Source organism: Rhinopithecus bieti, unplaced genomic scaffold, assembly GCF_001698545.2.
Source record: "Rhinopithecus bieti isolate Rb0 unplaced genomic scaffold, ASM169854v2 scaffold_31521, whole genome shotgun sequence".
NCBI classification, from domain to species: domain Eukaryota; kingdom Metazoa; phylum Chordata; class Mammalia; order Primates; family Cercopithecidae; genus Rhinopithecus; species Rhinopithecus bieti.
Window position 1 is genome coordinate 93,176 of NW_016813375.1, and position 8,773 is coordinate 101,948.

The following is an 8,773-nucleotide window of genomic DNA, read 5'->3' on the forward strand; positions in this document are numbered from 1 at the left end:
AAAAAAAAAAAAAAAAAAAAAAAAAAAAAAAAACTAAAATATTTAATAAAAATAATAGTAATCTCTCTCTGGGCCTCATCTAGACCTTTAGGTGAATAAGAACCACCTAATGTAAGAACTTGGGGTACAAATAGAATCTAGCTCTGGGGTAGGCAAACTGAGCCAGCAGACCCAATACATGGAGCCTACCACCTGTTTTTCTACAGCCCTGAGGTAAGAATGGTTTTCCATTTTAAATTGTTGAAAAGTCAAAAGAATAACATGACACGTGAAATTTATATGAAATTCAAATTTCAGCATCTATTGATAAAATTTTATTGAAGCTCCGTCATTCTCATTTGTTTGTATTGTCTACAACAGCAATGTTGAGTAGTTGTGACAGAGAGTTGTGACAATGTACTTGCTAAAGATTGGAGTGGCTGTGGTCATTTCTTAAGAAAACTGGCTGTGGTCACTTCTTAAGAAAACTATGAAGTTTGCTGCATCGATTGACTCTTCATTTCATGAAAGATTTTTCTGTAGTTTGCAATGCTGTTTGATAGCATTTTATCCACAGAACTTCTTTCAAAACTGGAGTCAGTCCTCTCAAACACTGTTGCCACTTTATCAATTGTTTATAAAATATTCTAGATACTTTGCTGTCATTTTAACAATATTCACAACATCTTCACCAAGACTAGATTCCATTTCAAGAAACCCCTTCCTTTGCTCCTCCATAAGAAGCAACGCCTCATCTGTTTAAGTTTGGTCATGAGATTGCAGCAATTCAGTCACATCTTCAGGGTCCACTTTTAATTCCAGTTCTCTTGCTATATCCTCCACATCTGCAGCGACTTCCCCCACTGAAGTCTTGAACCCTTCAGAGTCATCCACAAGGGTTGGAATCAACTTCTTTTACTCTCCTATTATTGTTGATGTTTTGACCTCTTATGAATCATGTATGTTCTCAACAACATCTAGAATGATGAGTCCTTTTCAGAGGGTTTTCCATTTACTTTACCCAGATCCAGTGTCAGTATCTATGGCAGCTGTAGCCTCACGAAATGTATTTCTTAGATAATATACTAGAAAGTCAGAATTACTCCTTGATCCATAGGCAGCAGAATGGATGTGTTGACAGGCATGAAAACAACATTAATATCCTTGTACATTTCCATCAGAGCTCTTGGGTGACTAGATGCATTGTTAATAAGCAGTAATATTTTGAAAGGAATCTCTCTGGTTTCTGAGCAGAACGTCTCAACAGTGGGCTTAAAATAGTCAGTAAACCATACTGTAAACAGATGTGCTGTCATCCAAGCTCTGTCCTTCCATTTATAGAGCACAGGCAGAGTAGATTTAGAGATTTAGCATAGTTTTTAAAGGCCCCAGGATGTTTGGAATGGTAAATAAGCATTGGCTTCAACTTAAAGACACCAGCTGCATTACCTCTAATAAGAGAGTCAGCCTATCCTTTGAAGCTTTGAAGTCAGATGACAGTGGAGGTTAGGCCCATCTTCTTCCAGGAAACTGGGAGATCAGACATTATCTTCCTTGATAATCACATTACAAAAGATGGCTCCCAGGTCCCTGAGGAAACATTCTTGACTTATGATAGTGGCAAGAGGGTTATGTAATCACTGAGAAGATTTATATACATTTGAAAACAACAGAAAAAGAAATTCTTTAATAAAATGGAACAGGAGGAGTCACTTCTCTTATTTTTCAACAGAAAGAATTAAGTATCTTAATTTGTATTTGCCTTTACAACATAGATGTGCTAAAAGCCAAGAAGTGTGTGAGTGTGTGTGTATCTGTGTGTGTCTGTCCTACCCAAAATGTGGCCCCACCATACCCATCTCTCCAGGGTGCTCTCCCATGCACAGTTCCTCCCGTCTCTGCACTCTCCATACTGTCTCTTCACCACACACACACCTTGGATGACTTTGTAGGAAAACCAAAACATGCTAGTCCTCAATGGACTTGTGCTGTGTCTGCCTCTGAAGTGCTGCTGCTGCCCCCATTTCTGCCACCTCCCAAGTGCCATCTCCTTTTTCAGCATCTATGGCACTTGGGCCTACAAGTTAGAACTTGATCTCTTCTAACTCCTATTACAACTGGTTGGGACTTCTAGTCTCTCCCACTAGACTATACACTAGTTGGGAAGAGGAGGTCATGGCTGGCGGCTTTTTTATCTCTGTGCTGCCCACAGCACAGGGTTTTGAACACATACCCTCAGTCAAAGTTGTGACACTGAGTTGCAGTGAGAATTTTACTAGGGCCACCTTTCTGGCTCCCATCCCTCACCTCCAACCCTCACCCACCCTGTTTCTGCTCCTCTGCCCACTAAACTCTGCTGTTATACGAACTCTAATAACCTAGTTGTTAAGGAAGGGTTAAGGAATGTATTGAAGCCAGAAGAAGGAGAATTTACAAAATGTGTTCCAAATGTAATTCCCCATTAGATTCTTTGGGTACACATCTGATCTAGTGCACTTAAAATGCACATTACCTTGGGAGTGTCACCTCCACTTTGGTGCCTCATGTTCCATTTGGACATATGACACTGGAACCAGGCTTTCCATATGTCTCAGGGCTGGGCCCAGACAGCCAGAGTTCCCTACCTCACCTCTCAAAAAGGCCCTGAGAGCTACAAGACAAGTTAGAGCAGGTGCTGCCTCTGGGAATACATGGGGCCGTAGAAGCACACGCCACCACACACACAAAAATCCTTTCTAGAATTGCAGACTGCCAACTGGTAATCCAGACTCTATATACCCCTTGCCTTCCAAGAACAAGGAGCTCAGTGTCTTCCAAGATAGTCTACTAGCATGTCTTGCCTCCATGAGTAGTCCATCAGTGGCAGAGGTCAGCATAAGTGTCTTCTCTCCCCATTCAGGATGCTCACCTCTGTTAACCTTGCCTGAGACTTGTCAGTGACCATATCACACTGCCTTGACCTGACTATCTCCTGAACTGGGAGATAATGTCTGATCTCCCAGTTTCCTGGAAGAAGATGGGCCTAACCTCCACTGTCATCTGACTTCAAAGCTTCAAAGGATAGGCACACATCTATGTTGTAAAGGCAAATACAAATTAAGCAAGCCCCCCAAATATCTATGCAAGCACTGCCAAGTCTTCTCTGACCTGCCCCTGGTGGATTTTTTAGAGTCAAATGTGTGTCCCCACATTGATCCTTGGTGCATCTCACCTATGTGTCCACAAGGAAGACACACAGGATCCAGTGGGAAAGCAGCTAGGTTGCAGTGGAACGAACTAGACTTGGAGTTGAAGGCCTGTACTTGAGTCTGGGTTCCCCCACCATTTTCTAGCTGTGGGATCATGGACAAGACACTATCTCTTTCTGAACATTTGTTTATCTTATCTGGAAATAGTTTATTATGAGGATCTGATGACCTAATGGGTGCAGTAGTCACCTGATCGACTGCAAAGACCTGATGAAAGAAGCAGGTTGGCCATAGGAGAAAAATAACTGGACTGGAGGTAAAAAGATCTGAGAGCAAATGTGTCTCTGGGCTCCTATGTGACCTCGTCAAGTGTCAGAACTAGATGAGGGTGGGACTAGAGGGACTCTAACTATGAGACTTTTCAAGCTGTGGTTTAATGACTTCTGTCCCCTTTGTGGGCAGTGGGTGGAACAGAGAGGTTCTTGCCCTAGGGTGGAGGAGGGGATGGATTACTCTAGATGACTAGCCCCTTCCTCCACAAAGCGGATGATTTTGTGTTCTCTGAGCCTGTGGTGAGATCAGGCATATTTTTTATAGCACCTAGTACAGACTTGTGTACACAGTTGGGCTTAGCTGAATGAATGAATGAATGAATCTTTCTTCATATAACAGGGAAGGCCTGTGATGGGGTGTTATCCTTGGCCCCTGACACCAGGGTAATGATGGTGTCCCACGGTAAAACATTTTTGTGTGTAAATATCACTTAAGTCTGCACAGCAGTTGTCAAACAGTGAGGCCCTGACAGAAGCCAGTGCACCAACCTGGAAACATTTTTATGGTAATCATTTTCCTACAGAACTCGGAGCTTCAAAAGGAGGGCATTCAGTTACTCCCCTAGAAGGTTGCAGCTGGAAGGAACTTTCAAGATCACAGAATCCAGCCCTTTCATTTCCCAGATGGTGAAGCACCAGCTGCAGGGGGTGAGGAGAGGGGTGCCTTCCCTGGCCCAAAGCCTGGCACATAGTAGGAACATACCAGAGGCTTGCTGCTGCATGCCTGCCTGCTTGACAGTGTGCCGAGTGAGGCCATAACAGTGGGGTGAGAAACCAGCCACTAACCAGGCAAGGCAGCAGAGCCCAAATTAGACCCAGGAGTGGCCGGAGGTAAGAAATCAATATAGACACGAACTAGAAATGAGACCATGGTGGGGGAGGGGGAGAGAGAGAGAGAAAGAAAGAGAGAAGAAGGAAGGAAGGAGGAAGGGAGGGAGGGAAGGAAGGAAGGAGGAAGGGAGGGAGGGAGGGAAGGAAGGAGGGAGAGAGGGAAAAGACAATAGAGGACCCGGTTGGGTTCCAGTGACATAACATAAGCAAGAGTAACAGTGAGATGCCCAGCAGCCTACACCTGGATCAGGTGTGACATGGAAGTTCAAGGAAAAACATCTTCCCTGTAGGGAGGGTGCTGGGAAATGCTGAACAGGTGCCACAGGTCTGCAACTTGGGGCAGACCCTGGGAACACCTTCTTTGGCCAACAAGCATGGCCCACAAGCCTATTCTATATCCTCTGAGGGGACCATCTCTTCTGGGGATGCACTACCCCAAATTTACAATTCCAACAGCCTTCAGGTGCCTCGATTTTCCCATCATTTGGAATGCACATCCCATCGATGTTTTTCAAACTCCTATTCATACTTAACAGTTCAGCTAAAATGCCACTTCTTGCATGGAGTAATTTTTAGTGTCCAAGTCCTAACTCATCATTCCCATGGACCCTAGTTGTCCGCCTTCTTCAACAATCATCTCAGTGTGCTTTAATATCAGAGTTCTTGGGAAGTGTGTCTCTCCCAGCCCCAACCTCCCTTCAGATCACCCCTTTATTGCACTCAGAGAATTGGTTTCATGTATGTTCCTGGTTCCTTTAGTGCCTGCGTTACAGGTGCTCAGAGGGCATTTGTGACCCAAAGGAAAGAATGACCGGAGAGGGGCTTGCTGCCCGGCTATAGCACTTTATAAAGCAGCACTCCCTCTCCAACATCACCCAGGAAAGGAGGGAAGGAATGTAGAGAAGGAGAGGAAATGGAGGGAGAAGTGAAGGGAGCAAAGAAGGAAGGGAAGGAGAGGAAGGAAGGGACAGAGGAAGGAAGGACTGGTGAGAAAACAAGAGTCTCCTAGGGAGAGGTAGTTGGGGAGGGTGGCTGTGGTGGTGGACTAGCAGATCAGATTCCCCACACAAGGCAGGCACTTTGTAGTTTCATGCATGGATTTACTCTTACATTCATTTACTGAGTGCCTACTATGTGCAAGGCACGGTTCTGTTTTGTTTTGTTTTGTTTTGTTTTGTTTTGTTTTGTTTTGTTTTGTGGTGGTATATCCTAGTGGTTAAAGAAGGGTAAGCTTCTGTTCAAATCCCAATTCTATCATTCACTAGCTATGTGATCTTACACAAATTACTTCGTTCTCTGCGCCTCAGTTTCTTTATCTATAAAATGGGTATCCTAATAGTGCCTTCCTCATAGGTTCTTATGAAGATTAAATAATTTAATTGATATGAAGTGTGTAAAACAGTGTTTGGCACATAGTGTGCTTTATATAAGCCCTGTCGATTATTTTATGCTCTGCGAATATATATTCTGCTCACAATAGTGAACAAAGCCAACCAAAATTTTGCTCCTATTGAACTTAAATTCTAGTGGAGGGAGACAGACAATTAACAGCAACAAAGGAAATCATGTTAGGTGGTAAGAAATGATGTCCAGAAGCAAAGCAAGTAAAGGGAAGTTCGGAGTAGGAAGGTGGGAGTCTCGATTATAGATAAGATGGTCAGAGTGTTTCTCACAAAAAGAAGACCTGGGTGTTGACTGCCTCAGCTGGGACCTGCAGCATGGGACTGGCCAGCTCACCATCTCTCCAACTTTGATAGGGCACCCAAGGTTGCATGCGCTCGTGAGCGTCCTTTGGGGACAGGAGGACATCCTTCGAAAGAGAGCTCTTAGAGGCCAGGTGCCTTGTGGGTGAAAAGCTGTTTGCTGTTGAGTTAGAGAAGGCACAGAAGCTGCTGAGGAACTGGGGCCTTTGCCAGCACAGCAGGGTAAACACTTGTGGCCAAGTCTGGCAGCAGCTGAGCCTCTGCGGAGCAAACACGACCCTTGCAGCTGGCACGGAGGCAGCTAGGGGAGCCAAAGCCCTTTGGTGATCTTAGCTAATGAGGGCCTGCAGTATGAAGCTTGGCTCCCACCTTTCCGTTCGATGGGACCACATCACTTTTTTCCTAACCTGGTCTTCCTCTTACCTGGGAAGGCTGGTGGAACAGACTTGGAGTGCCCTGGATTTTTAATGATGCATGAAGTACAGAGGGTTTTGCTGTGGGGCATTCAGAGAGACTTTTCTGAGTTTCTTGGGCAATGACTCTAGAAAGAGCTATAGGATAAAGTCGTGTTCTGCAGGGATATGAGAGCTATAAGAAAGATCAAGGCATATCCTAATCTGCAGCCCCACAGCTCCAGTTATACAAAAGTATACTCAAAAGTCACTTTGCCAATCCCAACCCCGCCCTTTGCTTCCTGCCTCAACACCTATCTCCTGCCCCACATTCTGTTCCAATGCTGTTTGTAGTGACTAAGGTGCTGTTTGATTTTTGGATTGTGTCCCTGCAATTTGATCGTGAGGTCCTCAAGATCATGAAAGTTTTTGAGAAGGTGACAAATTCTACAAGGACCACTCAGGAAGATATATGCAATCATTTATTCAGTACATATTTATTAAGCACCTACTAAACGCCACGCATTGTTCTCAGTGTTTGGGAAACAACAATAATGAACAAAGCAGACCTAAATTCTTTCCTCATAGAGTTCCCTATTCTAGTGGGACAAACAGGCGATAAATATAACACATATATAAGACAGTGTCAGGCAGCAAAGCTGGCCATGAAAAAAACAGAGCAGAGTAAGGGGACTTAGAGTGGTGGGGGACCATTTCATTTGGAGTAGACTGGGAAGGTTGGTACAGTTCTGTCACTTCACTCATGTAGGAATTAAGGTCAAAAGAGAGAAAGTGTCTTTCCAGGGCCACACATCGAGGAGCGAGTAAGTGAATGAGAGATTCTGACAACTGTGTATGACCTCTGTTCATGTTTTATGTATTTCCTTCCAGATATATAAACATATGCACATGTGTGTGTATCATGTGTGTGTGTGTGCATGTAAATAGACACTGCTTTAGTCAGTCCTGGCTGCTAGAACAGAATACCATATACTGGGTGGCTTAAACAACAAACATGTATTTCTCACAGCTCTGGAGGCTGCATGTCTTAGATTAGCGTGCCAGCATGGTCAGGTTCTTGGTGAGGGCCCTCCTCCTAGTTTACAGACAGCTGCCTTATCGTTTGCTCAAGTGATGGAGAAAGAGATCGTCTCTCTTACGTCTCTTCTTAAAAAGGCACTGATCCTATTCACCAGGCCTCTACCCTCTTGACCAAATCACCTCCTAAAGGCCCCAACTCCTCATACCATCACATTGGGGATTAGGATTTCAACATAGGAATTTGAGGGGGACACAAACATTCAGGCCATAGCACACACACATACCATTATTTTTCCCTCAATTGCTGTGTTGCAAACTTTTTTTTTCATTTAGCCATATTCAATTTCCAATGTCAATACACATCAATCTACATTGTTATTTTTTTCAAGTTAGTGTTTGTACCAATTTTAAATTTTCTTTATTTATTGAGTTAAAATTTACTTACAGAAAATTCATCCTTTTAGGTGTACAGTTCTATGAATTTTGACAAATGTATCCAGCCATTTATCACCATAATCAAGGGAGTGAATTTTCCGATTATTACAACTAGTTCCTCATGCCCCTTTGTAGGCAATTGTCTTCTCCCACCTCCAGATCAGATCCCTGGCAACCAATGATCTGATTCCTGTCGCAGTAATTTTAATTTTTCCAGAATATCATATAAATGGAAGCATGTAGTGTGTAGACTTTTGTGTCTACCTTATTTATTTAGAAGAATGCCTTTTGAGATTAGTTACATTGTTGCATGTCAGTAATTTATTCTTTTCATTGCTGAATAGCACTCCATTTTATGGATATATTGCAGTGTGTTTATTGATTCACCAGTTGAGGGACACCGGATTGTTGCCAGATTTTAGTGATCATGAAAAAATCATTATAAACGTCACAGACAGGGTTTTGTTGTTGTTTGTTTGTTTATTTTATTTGTTTGCTTTATGGCCATGTCTTTATTTTTCTTGGGTAAATATCTAGCAGAGGGATTGCTAGGTTGTATTGGAAATGTGTGTTGAACTTTATAACAAACTACCAAACTGATGTCCAATGTGGCTGTACCATTTTGCATTGCCACAAGCAAAGTATGAGAATTCTAGTTGTTCCACTTTGTGATATGTATTGTTTTAATTTTAGCCATTCTTGTAAGTGTGTAGTAATATCTCACTGTAGTTTAAATTTGCTTTTCCCTAATGACCAATGATGTGGAGCATCTTTTCATGCGCTTTTGGCCTTTTCCTTTTTCTTTTTTCTTTTTTCTCTTTTTCTTTTTTTTTTTTTTTTTTTTTTTTTTTTTTTTTTTTTTTTTTTTTTTT